The 5770-nt window shown below is 30.8% G+C and overlaps 1 protein-coding gene across 2 annotated transcripts in view; it reads left to right on the top strand.

The window, feature by feature from the left end:
- Positions 1–3771: 3771 nt before the first annotated feature.
- LOC118740511 (SH2B adapter protein 1) overlaps positions 3772–5770 on the top strand; it is a 35484-nt gene continuing 33485 nt past the window's right edge. For both annotated transcript variants that reach the window (XM_036472132.1, XM_036472100.1), the window contains exon 1: positions 3772–4078. The gene's annotated coding sequence lies outside the window, so the exon portion shown is untranslated. The remainder of the gene's footprint in view (positions 4079–5770) is intronic.

The following is a 5770-nucleotide window of genomic DNA, read 5'->3' as shown; positions in this document are numbered from 1 at the left end:
TTTTCAGCTGCATAACGCTTCTGCAAACAAGATGTCGAAATACTCAAATAAAAACTTATTTTACAATTAATCTTTTGAATAAAATTGAGCAAATATTTCTGCCGCTTTTCATTGACGGGTATTTTGTGGTATCTTTGCAGCCGAGTCCATGTGAACACCAGCAGCTTCGCTTTGTTCGGCTTGTCCGTTTGGCTTTCTGTGTGAACGCACCCTTAGGCTGAACGTATTCTCCTCATCAAGCTTATTAATTGTTTTATGAAATCTCCAAAAAGGAAAATTTTGAATTACATCTCTAAATTATTAAACGTGCGATATGTAAATTCACAACTTTAAAGCTGTTTTTCTCGAGTTTTTGACTTTTTGGATTATGACACTTGCAGCAAATGTGCGATATGTACATACAATGGCGGTTAAAAGTGGAGGAATGGTGTTTCGTATTTAATATTTACAATGTTTTTCAAGCTATAATTTTTTGATAGAAATATGGTGCTTGCTTTAACAAAAACCATAAAAATCACACTTTCAAACTTTATACAGAACTTAGAAAAACCCGCAAATTTTTATCTATATTTCGAGCTTTTCAACCAGATTTTTTTTTATATAATTTTTTGGGTATGCAGTTAACAGGATTATAAAATTTTAGTAAAATTAGTGCAAGTTTTGAGCGGATAAAATTCGCATTGATTTTTAATGATTTTTTTTTTTTGTTGAAAGCGTTTTGAACTTTTTTTCCATACAAACATGAATTTTTTATTGAAGAATATGCGCAAGAACTTTTGCGAATAAAATAAAAAAAGTCAACGCCAGTTTTCCTAAATTTCGCTTTTTATATGAAAAAACCGAAAAAGCCCTCAGCAAAAAAAAATAAATTTACTAAAATTTTATAAGCCTGTTAACTGCATGCTCAAAAAAATTTTGGTTAAAAAGCTCGAAATTTAAATAAAAATTTATAGAATTTTTCTAAATTCTGTATAAAATTTAAAGCATGAAAGCCTGAAAAAAATTTTAGTAAACTAAAAACGAACACCATTCATCCATTTTTGACCGCCACTGTTTGTATTTGAAATAAATTTTTGTCATTCAAATTTTGTTCAATAACTATTATAATATAAGTTTTGAAAAATATAATAGCGTTAGATGCGTACTGAAAAGCAACAAATGCACACATAAAATTTCACTCACAAAATTATTCTGCTAACAAATGTGTTCATTTTGTTTTCATGTACATATGTATGTACTATTATTTTTTTTTCTTTTGGTTTATAATCTCGTGACACGACAGAAATTTAAACATAAATAAACAATGTATATTAAACAGAAAATAGTGAACAAAAATCAAATTTAACTAAAAACAGATGCATTTCTTATAAACAATAAGCAAATCATTGACAAACAAAGTGAAAAAATCTGTCAATATAATATTTTTTTTATGAACTCTTTAAGAACCCATCGAAATTTTCATTCTCACAATTGAAATTTCGCGAATACAAATGCATAACCCGGTATCGATACAGTGATGGCTAGTAAATGATGTGTAAAATTAATATCCAGAGCAGATTCAAGGGAAAAAAGCTTTCGAGCAATTAATTTGAATGAGAGCGCGAAAGTTATCGGCTACTAAATTGTCCTTTACTGCTTTTTTTCATTCAACTTCGAATTTATAAATCTTCACAATTAATAAGTTAGTTAGGTTTATATGTACGTAAGATACGCAAATACAGTTTCTGGAATTGGCAATCAAAAGTGAGTGCAGACACCATGAGTGTTTAGTATTTGCAATGTTTTTCAAGTTGATTTTTTTTTTTTTAAATAGTTTTTTATAAAAATATGGTTCTTTCTTTAATCGAAACCACATAAGTTAAACATTTTCATCATTTTGAGCTTTTTAATCTGAATTTTCAGGAAAATTTTGGGTACGCAGATAGACTGGTTATATAATTCTAGTGAAAGCTTTTAGCGGCTAAAAAACCGCATTGATTTCTAATGAATTGTTTTCCGACGGATTTTGCGGTTTTGTGAATATAACAAGTGTGTTAATTTTTTTTTTTTTTTTTTGTTTGCAAACGGTCTTGTGCATTTTATTCTACAAGAAACTTCGTTTTATATGGTAAAAAGTGCAAAAAGCCGTCAGCAATAAAAAATCATTAAACATCAACGCTAGTACTCAAAATTTTTGTGAAAATTCAGATTAAAAAGTTCAAAATTTAGATGAAAATTTGTTTAATTTTTCTACGTTCTGTATTTAGTTTGAAAGTTTTCAGATTAAAGCATGAAGCACTTGAAAAACATAGCAAATATTGATTGCCAGTGTATATAATTTTTTTAGTTAAAAAACAATTACTCATACCGATAAAAGAATCATACATAAATACTTTACATTATAAAAGAGTGAAGTAAAGGAACAAAACGGTAACTATTAAGTAAAGGCAATTTTTGAATAAACATATACGTTAAACTTTTAGTTAGGTTTTTTTATTATTATTAGGTACTATTTTATTATTAACTTCAAATTTAAATTGAATTGTATAAGGTTTAGCAAAAACTCACATAAGAAAGCCTAATATACCATGTGAAGACAGATTTTTTATGTTAAACTATTTGAAATAATTTTAAAATATACATAAGTTAATTGTTTAACAATAAAAAAAAACTATGAAATATATGACTTTTTTCATTCAGCAATTTTTGAGTATGAACGTGAACAAATTTGTTACATCAATAAATTTCTGAGGCTAATGAAAGGTACGTAAAATGAACATTTCTGTTATGACATAAAACAAATATCTGTCAAATCCTTAAATACGCTTTACACTCCTTACCTTTCTGTGACCCCTTTCCTTCCTATAGCGCTCGCTATGTGCTGATTAGTCTAAAATCATTGAAAAAAGAGGTCTGTAGCCGGATTCAAATATTCGCTATCGCTAATTTCGATCGCCAAAAATCTCCAAAATAATAGCCGGCGCGCCTAACGACATGCAACATCTAGTTAAATGTTCATCATACTTTCACACCTTACATCTGTTACACTTCCATGTTGAAGACTTTTAGGCCCCTCCGCTTCGTCAGAATTCCCCTACTGCCCTTTCCTTAACTTTTGTGTGGGGCATTATTCAAGGAACTGTTGACTGTCCTTACCTTTCGGAACGTATTCACTTTAATGTTCCGCAAAGATCCCTTCGGCTCTTAGAAAAAAAGTACACGCAAACGATGTGTTGAAATGCTACTTATTTTCAGAAGTGCCATTTCGATGTGCCAAATTGAAAAATTAAGTGCCAATTGAGGTAAGATAGGGCTAAAAATGGAACCTTTTGCGCCAAATTGGCAGCCCTGTGCCACCCGTGTCTTCTCTATATCGTGCAAAAAGACCGTCAGAAATGGAAAAAACGTAAATTTTCAACTATTGCAGGATTATTGGTTATATTATGCTTCACACTGTCTAAAATTCCTGAAAAAGAAACGGGTTTTTAGTTATCGAAAGTCTTTCAGTAAATTGTGACAAATGGAAAGCAACAATCCAATTCTAATTAAAGTTATTAGTAAGAAAAAATATTTGCTATAGGGTCAATTCACCTTCTAAATAATGAATTTACAGATAACCTATCAAATCTTTTATTTCTTTTGTTTTAATAACTACCTCTCATTTAACATGAAATGCACAAACGGCCCTTAAGTGTACACTGCCTTATATTTTTGACTAGTTTTAATTGCTGCTGGCAACAGTGCGTCTTTCGTCTACTGTTGGCAAAGCAGTTTATATACGCAGAGTGTAGTTGGCAATTCGTGCTGCAGTGGTCAAGTGAAAATTTTTTCTTCTCTTCGTAGCGTTTGTTAACTTTTCCTATTGTTTTTATGTTTAAATGCGTTTGCAAACAATCGTTTCAACAAAATAGTGCATTTGAATGAAACAAAATTCTATAAAAATTAAAAGAAAATTTGTAGAAAATACGAAAAAATCAAAGTGTGCAATTAGAGGCGTGAGGCAGCTAAGAAAATGCGCAATTATAAGTGCAAAAGTGTTCCCAAAAATAGAAGAATTAAGATGTCCCGTGGATTTTGAAGAGCTGAAATAAACAAAAAGGTACAGCAACTGGTAAAGAATTCCACTTCTCAATGAAATGGATGTACACACATATTTTTTAATACACATGTCCGTTTGTGCTACATATGTGCACCCGAGCTTAAAAAAACTGTAGGATTACAAATTGCAAGTAAAAAAAAAAATATATATATATATATTTATGAGCTAGAATATTTACAGCAAATTTCGTTTCAGTAAGCCGGATATTATATTAGCATCGAAGGACCCAGTTAGGCTATTTCTAAAAATATCTATCGGGATTTATGTAGTCCCTGCCCACATGGAAATGTATGTACATACACAATACACATTCAATACTTGTTTACTGTGCTACTAAACAGCTTCTATAAGAGCCCGATATATTATTAAAGTTGATGCGAGTCAAGCCGGAATAAAAGGCGTACTCAAATAAGCAGCAATTAAAATCGTCATATGATTAAGTGCTATTGGAAACTAAACGGCGATTTTCCAAGCAATTTTAGCGGCAATTAATTGAATCAAAAGCTGCCTGCACCCCAACTTCATTGCAAGCAATTATGTATTTGAAAGGCCGTTCACACCAGGTGATTTTTGCTTTCAAATAAAAGTTGCCTGTAAAATCTCCTCATGTAAACACCGTATAACGAAAACTGAAATATTTTCAGCTTATTCGGTAATTTAATCGAATTGCGATGGGATTTTGCTTGCTTATTTGTAAACACATACACATTAGGGATGAAAATCCCGGGATCCCGGTGTTTTTTACGTCCCGGAAATCCCGGGATTTGCTTGCATTAATCCCGGGCTCTCGAAAATTTTGAAATATCGAATTGATAGTAAGAATGTGTTTATGAATTTTGAAGTATGATTTTTGTAAAATTCCGTTTTGACTGCAATTAACAAAAAGCTTGAAACTTTACTTTTAAATTGCAGTCTGAGCCGTTTTTGAAGAAGATTTCAATGAATTTACTCATAGCGTCGCTAATGTAAACGAAACGGAGAGTTTTAAGGAAAAGTTAGATAAAAGTTAGATTTTTACCTCCCTTTTATTAGCTCGGGATGTAACTATGTAATATTGATGCGCCCAAAAGATGCAGCGATTTCTATTCTCAAGTTACATACCTGAATACAGTACGAATTGAAATTATAACAGCGAGGTTTCAGTTTTTTAAACTATAATTTTATTTATATCAATCTACTCAAAACTTCCTCAAATCGAAAAACTTATAATTTGAACGACGTGCTGGTAAAAGAAGTGCAAATATAGCGAAATAGAGTAGAATAAACATGTTTAGAGAAATTGTTTTTGTATATTTTTGTTTTATGTTTTTTTTTTATTGATCGTCACTTTCAAAAGTACCTGGTATTTACACATGATTCAATTATTAAAGGTTTTGTAAGTAGCTTTTTTCTAAAATTTGGCACTCCCACCCACAGGGATGGTTTTTGGAAGCAGAAGAAAAAGGGGAAGAATTCAATCACACTTCCTAAAATGGGAGCTAAATTCTATAAAAACGTGTGGATAATAGTGAATGGTGGTATTTTAAAACAAAAACGAATTTGATTTAATTATTTAATTTAAACAAGCTTATTTACATCGAATATAACCCCCTATTGTTATTAAAAATAAATATTTCTATGTTTATACCAAACTTGCGTACGTCAGATGGCGCATAACTCGAGAATGGATGGTCCACTTTCAGCTTTTTTTTT

This window comes from Rhagoletis pomonella, unplaced genomic scaffold (assembly GCF_013731165.1).
Source record: "Rhagoletis pomonella isolate Grant_MI unplaced genomic scaffold, Rhpom_1.0 Rhpom_scaffold_00001, whole genome shotgun sequence".
Classification (NCBI taxonomy): Eukaryota; Metazoa; Arthropoda; class Insecta; order Diptera; family Tephritidae; genus Rhagoletis; species Rhagoletis pomonella.
Note: the sequence above shows the minus strand (reverse complement) of the source record. Positions and strands in the feature narration are given on the sequence as shown.